This window comes from Schistocerca gregaria, chromosome 9 (genome assembly GCF_023897955.1).
Source record: "Schistocerca gregaria isolate iqSchGreg1 chromosome 9, iqSchGreg1.2, whole genome shotgun sequence".
In the NCBI taxonomy this organism is placed as follows: domain Eukaryota; kingdom Metazoa; phylum Arthropoda; class Insecta; order Orthoptera; family Acrididae; genus Schistocerca; species Schistocerca gregaria.
This window is the reverse complement of record NC_064928.1, coordinates 194,140,308-194,154,066: the sequence shown is the minus strand read 5'-3', so window position 1 is coordinate 194,154,066 and position 13,759 is coordinate 194,140,308. Positions and strand designations below refer to the sequence as shown.

Below are 13,759 nucleotides of genomic sequence, written 5' to 3'. Positions count from 1 at the left end.
AAAATGTGTCACATTTACATAGTTAGTTGCAGTGTCTTAATCCCCCCCCCCCCCCCTGCAAAATATGTACTCCTTAGTGCCAAGGCACTTGTGAATGTCAATAGACACACAATGTCTACACAATGAGAACGTGCTGAAAAATAATGGCTCTGAATTTTTTAATGTAAAAACTATTTTTTTTAACTTTCTACATCATTATTCTTAATGTCTACAAATTTATTTCTCAACATAGTCAACCTGGCAACAAACACATGCCTTCCAAAAAGGTACTAGTTTGTTGACAGTGTCATTGTAGAAAGTTTGACTTTGCTGGTGGAGCCACAGCTTCACCTCTGCTTGCACTGTTTCATCACTGTCAGAGTAAAGTTTTCAAAAATCTTATTTAAGTATGCAAATGGATGAAAATCAGATGGGGCCAAAGTCAGGACTTTATAAAAGGACGACTGATGATAGTGAACCCAAGGTGTCAGACTAGGTCTACATTGTCATGCTAAAGGAGAGGGTGCTCCATGTGTGGACAAACTCTTCGAATTCCAAAGTCGATTACAGCATGTTATTTCTCATACATCCACATCATTAAGTTACATGCTGGCATGTCACATGCTACAATCCAGAGCCCTCTATTGGCAGACAGTTGCGACTTGTGTCAGTGGAGAGGGAAAGTCAACCGAGTAATATGTGTAACATAAAATACCTCGGCCAATATTTGGAACAAAATAAGAAGATACTGAAACATTACTTTTCAGCACACCATCACACTGTTGCCCAATATTTTATCAACAGCATACCATCAGAATGGTACGTAGTCGTTTCAGCTCACTTGTAATTTATATTAATGCACCCCCAGCACCAGTGCTTCTGAGCCTCCAATATTTAAACTAGCTATCCAACACATACTTTGCTACGTCCTGGTGCCAGAATGAGATTTTCACTCTGCAGCGAAGTGTGCACTGATATGAAACTTCCTGGCAGATTAAAACTGTGTGTCTGACCGAGACTCGAACTCGGGACCTTTGCTTTCCCAGGCAAGTGCTCTACCATCTGAGGTACCGAAGCACGACTCATGCCCGGTACTCACAACTTTATTTTTGCCAGTATCTTGTCTCCTACCTTCCAAACTTTACAGAAGCTCTCCTGCGAAACCTGCAGAACTAGCACTCCTGAAAGAAAGGGTATTGCGGAGACATGACTTAGCTACAGCCTGGGGGATGTTTCCAGAATGAGATTTTCACTCTGCAGCGAAGTGTGCGCTGATATGAAACTTCCTGGCAGATTAAAACTGTGTGCCAGACCGAGACTCGAACTCGGGACCTTTGCCTTTCGCGGGCAAGTGTTCTACCAATTGAGCTATCTGATGATAACTCTCGACCTGCCCTCGGAGCTTTATTTTTGCCGGAAATGCTCTTGAACAGGGTGGGGGGTTTGTCAGCCACGTTTAAATACTTCAGTCAGTAGAGCACTTGCCACCTGCAAAAGGCCAAGGTCCCAGATTAGAGCCCCACTCCAGCACACAATTTTAGTCTGCCAGGAAGTTTTAAATCAGCATACGGACAGCTGCACTGTGAAATTCAGTCTGGATGTACTTTGCTCTTGCCAGCCCGGTCTCAAACCTCTTGCCATTTCATCTATGCTCTTTACACTATATCCGCAATCCCTTTCCTATTTACGGTCAGCATATTTACCAATCACACACATTTCTCCAAACCGAAACAATACTTAAATTATCAATGTCTAATCTCTTTTCATTTACTGCTTAATTTATTGGCTATTTGGCAAGTGGCTATCGTCATTTCCGATGAGTTGGGAAGTTCAGAACTAGTGTAGTAGCAGTAGTAGTAGTAGTAGTAGTAGTAGTAGTAGGTGCGTGGTCATCAATGAAAGTAAATTGTTATGTCCGCATGCACAGCCTTTAAGTGGGAATCCCACATTACCATTTTGGATACAGTCCTTGAGGCGGTGGTTTGCTGTTGGCCCCATCTGGTCTGTTACAAATTGTAGGGGTGTATCTCCATCATGTGAATGACTGGTGAGTGCCATTATTGTGGAGTACAGAAAAGAATGAAGGGGGAGAATCAAACCAGGTGACAATACTTAACCAATATATCTATAACAGCTTAATGTTGCCATTAAATGGGATGAACCATCACAACAGTGACATGTGATGTCATTCCTAAATATTCCATGCAAAAAATTTGGTTTTCACCTAGAATAGTCATAAAATGTCTGTTGGCCAGAAAATTATGCTATTAAGTCTGGTCTCCTATGACTGGGGAAGGAAATTGTCCTTTGCCTTAAGCGATTTAAGGAAATTGTGGAGAACCAAAATCTGGATCGGTAGGCAGGGACTTTAACTGCCATTCTGCCAAATGTGAGTCCAATGTCTTAACTGCTGCACTTGGTGGAAACTATTCAACACAACAGTGAAACACACACAGTGGAGAAAGACAACCCAACAACACACTCTGAGAAGGTTACAGGAACTCGATTTGGGCAAAATTAGAAATGTGCTGTTGGGACCTTAGGCTATAAACCAACAGCCAGTCACTGATGGGCAAGTGGAAGCACATTTATTCAAACTAACTTGTCCCTATTAACATATGTTATGCTGCACAGCACAGTTAGTTATTAAATTAATTGAAGCTAATGGTTTCAGCAGAACAATCAAAGCAAGGGGTGGTTATATTAGGCGTAAATATTCGAGGTTACATTGGACATAAATGCTAACATCTACATTAGACATAAATACTCTGATGTTTACTGGATAAAGCTGGATTATTAAATACTAAATTATTCACATTAGAAATACCTTAGTTCCGTTATTTCGTTAAGATAAAAGGCAGTACTGCACAATCAGTATACCAATAACATAGATGACATGTGATACTGCAGGGTGCAAAGTAGTTGAAATGAAATGTAAAGGGCACACATTTTAATTTTTGCTACTAAACAAAACACATCAATAAACTTATAATCTAACAAGTGCAGTAGATTAGCAAGTGTAAACTACGACAAAGATGAAGAAGAAAACTGGAATTAAGTTAAAAAACACTCTTTATTTTTCTCAAATTAGCAAATCAAGTTAATTCCAGCCTCCAACATCACTATAAAGTTGGCATTGCCGAAGAAATATCTGGATTACCCTCTTGAAAAACTGCACTGCTGCACACATCCTAACACATTCACTTACTGGAATAATTTCCATGCAATCATAGCTCCTTAATGGTGCATTTCTGGCTTAGGGTTATACAGAAAACTCTGCTCGATTCAACGTCCTCTATTCCTTTCTGACCTTACTGTGTATGTTACGGCATGATGTCCACATCGGCAAATGCGGATACTTTTCAAATACACAGGTTTGGAAATACCATGTGATTATGGGCAATGAAAATGAAATACATTATAAAATTGCATTTTATTGTTTTCTAATGTTTATTGAACTGAAACAATACATTGATAAATACAACTACAAAATTTTAAATTCCACCAAATAGCCAGCTTTTGCTTTAATCAGAGCCTTGCATACTCTCTGCATGCACAGGGTCGGTTATGTCTGGGTTACAGTGGGAATTAGTCTCCATCCTCACTGCAGAACCTCCCACAGTAGGGTCCCATTCACGATTTCTTGTTTTCAGATTCTCTTTTCCAATCCATCTCCCACAGCACCTCAACTGGGGTACTATCTGGGACTGGGAAGGTCATTCCAACTTATCAAAATTTTCTGAACCTCCAGAAACTTCACATAGTTCTAACACGAATAAGATATATGTTTCAGATCATTGTCTTGCTGCAAAACAAACCCTTTTCCAACTACATGAATCCCAGATGTCTTGGCATGTCACTGGAGAATGACCTGACAATCCTTGTGATTCATGTTTCCACCTACTTCCATCAAATCACTTACTTTATTCCCTCCAGAAGATCCCCATACCATCACAGAATCCTCTCGATGCTTCACAATTGGAATCACATATAAAGCTTCACAGGGTAAGTGCTGTACAAACTGACTACATTTATTCCTAAATATTTTGAACTTTGACTCGTCAGCGAGTAACACTTTTTCCCAATCTCCTGCTCTCCAATATCAGTGTATCATAGCCCACAGAAGCTCTCTCTTCTTCTTAACAGTGCACAACAATGGTTTCCTTCCTGCTACATAACCCTGAAGGTTGTTTTCTGCCAAGTGCTGTCACACTGTTGACTCACTCACTCATGTATCCCTAGTTGTGTTTAGTTGAGCAGTACTTCACGGACAGTTTTGAATCTATTATGTTTACTGGTCACTACCAAATACTTTTCCTGGCATCCATATTTTCCTGTGTGCTCCTGAGCAAAGGCACCCATCACAGGAGCCTGTACCTCTATGCCGGTGCATGGTCTTTGCAAACTCCTTTGATGAAACTTTACAAACTTTTTGATATTTCTTGGATACTATTGCCTTCTTGGTGCAAAGCAATTATCTTCATCTGTGAATCATAAGGAATCTGGCACTTTGGGAGCATTTGCAATTACTTTCACTGTGTGTACTACCTTCTTTTGTGGCATATCATACCTTCATACAAATGGAACTACAACTGTCAGAACTGTCAAAAACGTACCTGTACACAGCTGTGCCATCAACTGGTACAACCTGACATGTTTGGTGGAATTATTTGGACAGGTAAAGCCAGTTTTATATACACTGAGGAATATCAACATTTACTAACATGTATGTGTATGTACAATTATCTGTATAATATGTGTCACTATTAATCATTATCTGAGCATACTACTCTGTATTCTAATTAATAACTCACATGGATCTCTCCCATCTTGCTCTATTGTAATGTGCAGCTTTGGTTTTTCGAACTTATGGATAGTTTATCATCGTCTCATACAACCAAAATTACACATACCCATAATAGTTGCTGTGCATGAATGCTATATCAATTAATCTGGAACAAGGTGGTTCAAAACCTAATTGCAGAAAACGATGTTTGACTGCCAGTATTTTGGCAAAGGCAGGGAGGAGACATAGTGGCCTTTAAAGTTCCTGACAACTACACTTAACAGTTATGCTCTGGGTTGGATTACAAATCTCTCCACAGTGCGGAAAGTGTGGTCTTCACTATTTATGACAATCAGTTTGACAGGTCACTGTGTGTAAAACTCTGAGACTACTAAGTGCAGACCTGGAGCAGTAGACGGCCAGTCAGCAAGCAGATTACTAACTCCCCTCTATTCAGTCCCTACCCCTGAATAACAGCACAAATAAGGCAAAACACTGCACTGCACAAGCTGTCATTACAATAATTCACACTTCACAACGAGTCTAACAAATGCAATGGTGAGGATCTAGTCCAGAACTGCAGAACAAGATTCCCAAACTCTTCCCATTGTTCACAACCTGGGTGTTGGAACTGGCAAACACTGATGGACAAATCTACAATTCAGGTTAATATGGTTCTGAGGGGAGTAGTGTAGAGCTTGTGACTTAAATGAAAAAAATAAATAAATAAATAAATAAATAAATAAATAAATAAATAAATAAATAAAAATAAAAAAATGTTAAGGGAGCCCATCCATGACTAAACTGGATATCTCTAACTCTGGATAGTGACTTGCAAAGTACAAATAAAGAGAGACAACCAACCACTAACATTACCATAAATAAACAACAAAAACAAAACAAATTAAATTCTAGAATTAACAACTGATCGTTAAACTTCAGATTAAAAAGTTTGGATCAACATTCTCAAGATACTAACCAGCGATCTGTCAAATATCAGCTACACAATATACTGATGCCACCATTATCAAACATCTGTTTCTACAAATCTACCATGAAGTACAATTTTTTCCATATGCAGACATTAGTCCATAAAACAGATGAACTGAACATACTTACATTTGAAGAACATCCAAAATGAGAAGCATGCAAGAAAAAAAGGTATTTTGCTAAATATAAAGTTTTGTTGTGAAAACTGTTAATGTTAAGTTTAGTACTATAATGTTACTTTAGTTCCAAAATAAACAAAAAATGCTGTTGATTTACATAATTGTATTTTATTTTTCCACACAGGAATAAGACTGATGTAAAAAAAGAAAAGAAAAAAGGACAGTAATATATTGAAAAATGTTATTAAGTTGGCAACACATTAAAACAGTAACATGTGTGGATGGTGATTACAATAACACTAGAGCAAACAGTAAAAATGGCAAAAGAATAGCAACATGTATGGGTAAAGAGTTGATGATGTTGCAGAACAACTGCATGAAAAAATGGGAGCTATCAACATTGCAGGCAAGTAGAATAAAGGAAAAGGTGAGGTGGAGGCGGCGGGGGTGGTGGCAAGAATTGCAGAGTGGAAGAATTATGCTATCTGAAAGTAATATATTTCCTTCCCACAACATTTCAACTTTGCAGCCTGGAGACATAGTTCTGTTTGTATCTGCCCACCCATGACTTATACTTTCTTTGCACTAATTTTACAGATTTAAGTTTTCTGTTTGTAATTTTTGATCTCCTCTAATACTGAGGAAAGGAACTCTATTTGAAATCAATATCAAATGTTGGCCTGTCTTCCGTATCATTGTCATTGTTCTTGTCATTGCTGTTGTTATTGTCATAGTCCATATCAATTTTATTTTTCTGCTCTGACTCAAAATAGACAGGTCCAGTTTTTGTAGAGAGGTGCCGGCCTGTCTTAAACATCTGTCCAAAAACATGTCTATCATATTTTATTCATGTTTTGATGATTTTCTCAGATACTGGATCAACAGTTGCTACAAATTTTTTGAATGACTGCTCCCTGTCTGCAGCTAATGATTTTTATTTTATTTCTGTATTATTGCACAAGTAATAAGTAGCTGTAAAATAATATTATATTTTATTGTAAACCGTAGATTATATACTGATATAGCTGAAATATCATTAAGTTATTCACTCCATCAAACTCCATATGCATATTCATAGTAAACATATTGAACATATGTGTTAGACACACATCTCATCTTTGTAAACGCTAAGTGATTCAGCTGTTCTACTGCAGTTGTTTTGTGCAACCCACACTATTACATCTGGCCTTCAAAAAACATACAAGTGATTTTCACATTCTCGCTACATGCAAATTATTATTTCCTAGAGAAAAAAATGAACAAGAATATGTTTTCGCTACAGGCTGTAGTTTTCAACTTATTCAAGGGAAACTTACAAAAGTAACCTTCAGACCCATCTCCATTCCTATACTCAGTATGTACTTCACAGCATTCCTTCCTAACATTGTACAAACATTAGAGAATGCGTAAATTACTTCCAACAATGACTTTTTTGTCTTCACAGACTGGTCTTATTATGCCACTCACTCACTCTAGCACTTACAAATTGTAAAAATTTCATCTATCAATTTTGTGAATATTAGCAGCATAAAATACACAATGGTGATTGGAATTTAATAGTAGGAAAAGGGAGAGAAGGAAACGTAGTAGGCGAATATGGATTGGGGGGTTAGAAATGAAAGAGGAAGCCGCCTGGTAGAATTTTGCACAGAGCATAACTTAATCATAGCTAACACTTGGTTCAAGATTAATGAAACGAGGTTGTATACATGGAAGAAGCCTGGAAATACTAGAAGGTATCAGATAGATTATATAATGGTAAGACAGAGATTCAGGAACCAGGTTTTAAATTGTAAGACATTTCCAGGAGCAGATGCGGACTCTTAACCACAATCTATTGGTTATGAACTGTAGATTAAAACTGAAGAAACTGCAAAAAGGTGGGAATTTAAAGAGATGGGACCTGGATAAACTGACTAACCCAGAGGTTGTACAGTGTTTCAGGGAGAGCATAAGGGAACAACTGACACAAATGGGGGATAGAAATGCAGTAGAAGAAGAATGGATAGCTTTGAGGGATGAAGTAGTGAAGGCAGCACAGTATCAAGTAGGTAAAAAGACGAGGGCTAGTAGAAATCCTCGAGTAACAGAAGAGATATTGAATTTAATTGATGAAAGGAGAAAATATAAAAATGCAGTAAATGAAGGAGGCAAAAAGGAATACAAACGTCTCAAAAATGAGATCGACAGGAAGTGACAAATGGCTAAGCAGGGATGGCTGGAGGACAAATGTTAGGATGTAGAGGCTTATCTCACTAGGGCTAAGATACATACTGCCTACAGGAAAATTAAAGAGACCTTTGGAGGAAAGAGAACCACTTGTATGAATATCAAGAGCTCCGATGGAAACCCAGTTCTAAGCAAAGAAGGGAAAGCAGAAAGGTGGAAGGAGTATACAGAGGGTCTATACAGGGGCGATGTACTTGAGGACAATACTATGGAAATGGAAGAGGACGTAGATGAAGATAAAATGGGAGATATGATACTGCGTGAAGAGTGACAGAGTACTGAAAGACACGAGTCGAAACAAGGCTTCGGGAGTAGACAACATTCCATTAGAGTTACTGACAGCCTTGGGAGAGCCAGTCCTGGCAAAACTCTACCATCTGGAGAGCAAGATGTATGAGACAGGCGAAATACCCTCAGACTTCAAGAAGAATATAATAATTCCAATCCCAATGAAAGCAATTGTTGACAGATGTGGAAATCACCGAACTATCAGTTTAATAAGTCAAAGCTGCAGAATACTAACGCCAATTCTTTACAGACGAAAGGAAAAACTGGTAGAAGCCGATCTCAGGGAAGATCAGTTTGGATTCCGCAGAAATACTGGAACACGAGGCAATACTGACCCTGCGACTTATCTTTGAAAATAGATTAAGGAAAGGCAAACATATGTTTCTAGCATTTGTAGACTTAGAGAAAGCTTTTGACAATGTTGACTGGAATACTCTCTTTCAAATTCTGAAGGTGGCAGGGGTAAAAATACAGGGAGCGAAAGGCTATTTACAATTTGTACAGAAACCAGATGGCAGTCGGGGTTGTAGCCTATCCCCCATGTTATTCAATCTGTATATTGAGCAAGCAGTAAAGGAAACAAAAGAAAAATTTGGAGTAGTATTAAAATCCACGGAGAAGAAATAAAAACTTTGAGGTTCGCCAATGACATTGTAATTTTGTCAGAGACAGAAAAGAACTTGGAAGAGCAGTTGAATGGAATGGACAGTGTCTTGAAAGAAGGATATAAGATGAATATCAACAAAAGCAAAACGAGGATAATGGAGTGTAGTTGAATTAAATCAGGTGATGCTGCGAGAATTAGATAAGGAAATGAGACGCTTAAAGTAGTAAATGAGTTTTGCTATTTGGGGAGCAAAATAATGATGGTCGAAGTAGAGAGGATATAAAATGTAGACTGGCCATGGCAAGGAAACTGCTTCTGAAGAAGAGAAATTTGTTAACATCAAGTATATAGTCAAGTGTCAGAAAGACATTTCTGAAAGTATTTGTATGGAGTGTAGCCATGTATGGAAGTAAAACATGGAGGATAAAAAGTTTGGACAAGAAGAGAATAGAAGCTTTCGAAATGTGGTGCTACAGAAGAATGCTGAAGATTAGATGGATAGCTCACATAACTAATGAGAAGGTATTGAATAGAATTGGGGAGACAATGAGTTTGTGGCACAACTTGACTAGAAGAAGAGACCGGTTGGTAGGACATGTTCTGAGGCATCAACAGATCACCAATTTAGTATTGGATGGCAGCCTGGAGGGTAAAAACGTAGAGGGAGACTCAAGAGATGAATGCACAAAGCAGATTCAGAAGGATGTAGGTTGCAATAGGTACTGGGAGACGAAGAAGCTTGCATAGTATAGAGTAGCACGGAGAGCTCCATCAAACCAGTCTCAGGACTGAAGAAGACCACCACCACCACCACCACCACCACCACCAAAACAACAAAATAAACAATTACACCATTGTATTTTTCAAGTCTTCTCACTGCAAAACTACTGTGTGCATACGGGTAAGTTTGGACTGAATTGTAAATTTCGTTAGTTTTAGTGTAGTATTTACAAAAATCATTTCTCTTTCCTTATCCTCAGAGGCACATTTCAATTAATAGTGTTAATGAAATAAGAGACTATGCTGGTGGCATAACAGCCCAATCAAGAGAGACCAAAAATGGTCGAAAATCAGGAACAGTTAGTGTAGTTGGACATTTTTGTAGAGCGGTAGGAGGGAATGCCACAAACAGGATACTAGAAATCCTGACTGGTGAGGTATGAGTGTGGTAGTTGAGGTGCATTTGGAGGTCACTTTCATATGTTTCCCTTGAGTAACGCAAAAACTGTGGCCTCTGTGAAAAAAATATACCAGCACAAAATTTAACTGTTACATTTCCTACAAAAACATCCTATTCATTTTATCCTGCAGGACAACTAGTTTGCACATAGAGAGCAAAGAATACGAAAATCTTGCGTGTGGTTTTTGAAGGCCAGATATAATATTGTGGGTTTCATAAAACAACAATGGTAGGAGCAGCGGACACATTCTGTACACAGTGTGAAGTTGGTGTATGTTCTTTGTAACAGTACCTACGGTGAATTGTCAGTATTTGTCATTGCAGATATTTAACGACAGAAGTGCTAACAAAATATCCAGTTAAGTTATTACCTTTCTGGTAGCTTATATTCTATTTACTCACTGCTTTCCACTTTAAGTTAAAGAACTCATGTGCTGAATATCTAATATACAAGGGGATTTTTAACAAGTAACGCAACATCTTTTTTCTGGAAGCATTTTGGTGTTATACGGGATTCCAATACACCATACGATTCTCCACTCTTTTGACTAAAAAACTCTATCTTGCTCTCCATCATCCACATACTGCTTCCTTCATTGGGCAAAATACTACTTGCTGCAGAGTGCAACCTTCATTGGGCTAAAAAGATGGTCCTTTGTTGCTCTTTATGATCTTCCGTTAGGCAGTGAGGAACCTAGTTGACTAAAACCTCTGAGTATCCCAACCAGTGGATGAGAGTGAAAGCACTACCGACAGAGTCGTCCAGTTCACTGAGGGATTCGACTGATCTGTGTGGTTGAACAGCACTCATGTGATCGGACAGGTTTGCAAGACACTTGCAATAATGACAGACACCTTGCTCATTGATTCATTGTGCTTTTGTTGACTGCCAGGTCTCTGCAGAATACCTGCAATGCTTTGATTTTCCAGCAAATAAAACTCAATGACAGCACTTTGTTTGGAATGCACCTCCATTAGAGAAGATATTTTGAAGGCTACATAAAGCAGTGCCACTTATCAGAACTTTATGAAACTACAGAGGCTGTAGTGAGAGTATTCCACAATGTCCCACAACAAACTGTGCATTTGTTTTCCATGCGAATTTGGCCGAGGAAAGAAATGTGTTGCATTACTTATTGAATGTCCCTTGTCGTTTCATATAAAGTTTTTAGAAGGGTATTTGAAAATTGCCCAAGACCAAAACTGTATAACAGTGTGAAAATAAAATAAAATTAACACCTGCAGGCATCAAGCATTAAAGAAAAAAAAAGTTGTGTGTATTATTTCTCATCTGTTAACATTATGGGCATAAATATTTCTAAATACACATTAAAATCAAATGCAATGACATTATCAATCATAGTGAGATCTAGATTTCCCCACAAACAGTCAACTGTCAAAGAAGAACCAATTTAACTGCTTAACAACTGTAAGGTAAAATTGCAAGATTTCTCTGCTGAGTTTGGAACTTTATAAACTTAACAGGCTGACAAGATTGCCATAGCCTGAGCACAAATTTAGTCAATTTTCTATTAGAAATGAAATGTTATATGTACTGCTGCAGTAGGCTCTGTGTGATATGATGCCAGACAGTTTCTGTATGGTGGGCGCAGCTGCTTCACATGTCTACAATACGATTTTGTAAATGTCTCTATGGCATGTCTCTTCGTAGGTCTGTAGATGGCTATTGTTTTAGCCTACAGTCATTTGCACTTCACAGTTGAAAGCTCTCAAAAGTGCTGCGAGGTGCAGGGGATTTCTCTAAGCTGACATAACTGTAGGAATGTCTTTGCAACAAAGAATAAATGTGTTAAAACTTCATGCAAAATGTGGCAGTTTTTCATGCATGCCACTAATTATGACCTCAAATCCACCTAACTATGTTAAGTAGGTGTTTCCTACCCCCAGAGTGACTATTGCCTGGCAGTAAGGGACGTGTGTACCAAGTTTGGTTGACATCAGTCCAGTGGTTTGGGAGGAGATGTGAAACATCCATAGACACATACTTATATACATCCATTTTTATAGCACATACGGATTTTAGAATCATGGTGATTCACAGTGCAACTATGGTTCAAAGTCGGAGAAACAGGCTGCCTAGGAAGGGAAACATATTTATTTCCCAGTTTACATACTATGTGTGTTTTCCATTTCTGTGTAGCAGATTTTTGAAGCACGAAGCAGGATTGTCACACTTCACTAAAAGTATAGAGCAGCAATTTGTCATTGTGTTAAAGGTAGCAATGCTTGAACATTATTCCAGCATAAGAGCTTTACTGTGTCTAGGAGATTTATACATAATTCTAAGTTGGTGTCTATTTACCGAAAACATTTGGGTGGGCTCTCATATTTTGGTGGTAGACAGATGTGAATTGCTCCGACGGGGTGATGTGCCTCCATGTTATCCGCTCCAAATATACTTTTTACCTTGATTCCGGGACTATCCGAAGGAGCAATATTCAAGATAACTGACAATCCCTTCTTCAAGTTACCCACAGACAAAGACTGCAGCAGTCTAACAAATATGAGGACACAGAGTATACTACAAATGAGAAACATAATGGGACATGTGAGACAAGCACATTACATGAAATAATTGTCTGAAATGAAACTAGAAACAAATACAGAAAAAAATTCCAGTCAAAACACAGCAGCAGCAGATCGAGAGAGGAAGGTTTCATGTTATCTATCTCTGTATCAGCCTACCTGATTTGTGTCCATTATCCATAAATGTCCAACTCACCCCACAACTATCCTCTCCCTTTTTCCAGATAGGGATACGATGTGAGACAAATATATATGGTGAATGAATTTTTTAGCAGCAACTGCTAATGCTATCACTATTTGATGAAATGTGTTCAATAGCCTGGTTCGCTGAGACAGGCAGCATCCAGTTTGAACACATTCTGACTTGGTCACTTAGCTTCCAGAGACGTCAGAGTGAGTTGGTGTTTACCATGTCTGTTGTGCATAATGGATTTTGAACAATGCTTGAACATTAAATTCTGTTTCAAGTTGCATAAAGTGCCAAAGAAACTCATAAAATGTTGAAATTGGTCCATGGTGATAACTAAAGACTGGATTACATGCATTTGCATATTTGGTTCATTTCCACCGGTTATTACACATTTTAACTAAAAACTAGTTACAATGCATATTTTTGCTCTATGTTTACAATATTTTTAAAAATTAGATGGGTGGTCTCTAGCTCAATCTAATTTGGGTGTCTCACAGTTTGACCACAACCTAGAACTGCGTGCAATCACTAACGGAGAGGCCACTTCCTAGCGAAATTATTACAGACGAGGAATAGGAATTGGCAGACAGAGTCAATGCACCTGCACCCTTGCCCCCCAGTTAATCCCCTCCGCTGCCGCATATGGTGTGACAGCAACAATTAAATTACACTATGCGAGCTTTCAGTCGCACATACATTGTTTCAGTTTGGCTTTCAATTTACATGTACAGAGTTGAACGTGTTTACAACGTTTAGTGTGTTAACGTGTTGTGTGCAACGCCACCCGAAAAAAAAAAGTCATTTCGTGGATAGCTGATCATCCTGGAACATTTACATATGATAA

General features: G+C 38.4%; 1 protein-coding gene across 5 annotated transcripts in view; it reads right to left on the bottom strand.

Annotated features, from left to right (window-relative positions):
• The window catches only part of LOC126291547 (uncharacterized), a 115,126-nt gene that overhangs the window by 81,257 nt on the left and 20,110 nt on the right, over positions 1 to 13,759 (bottom strand). The window lies entirely within an intron of this gene.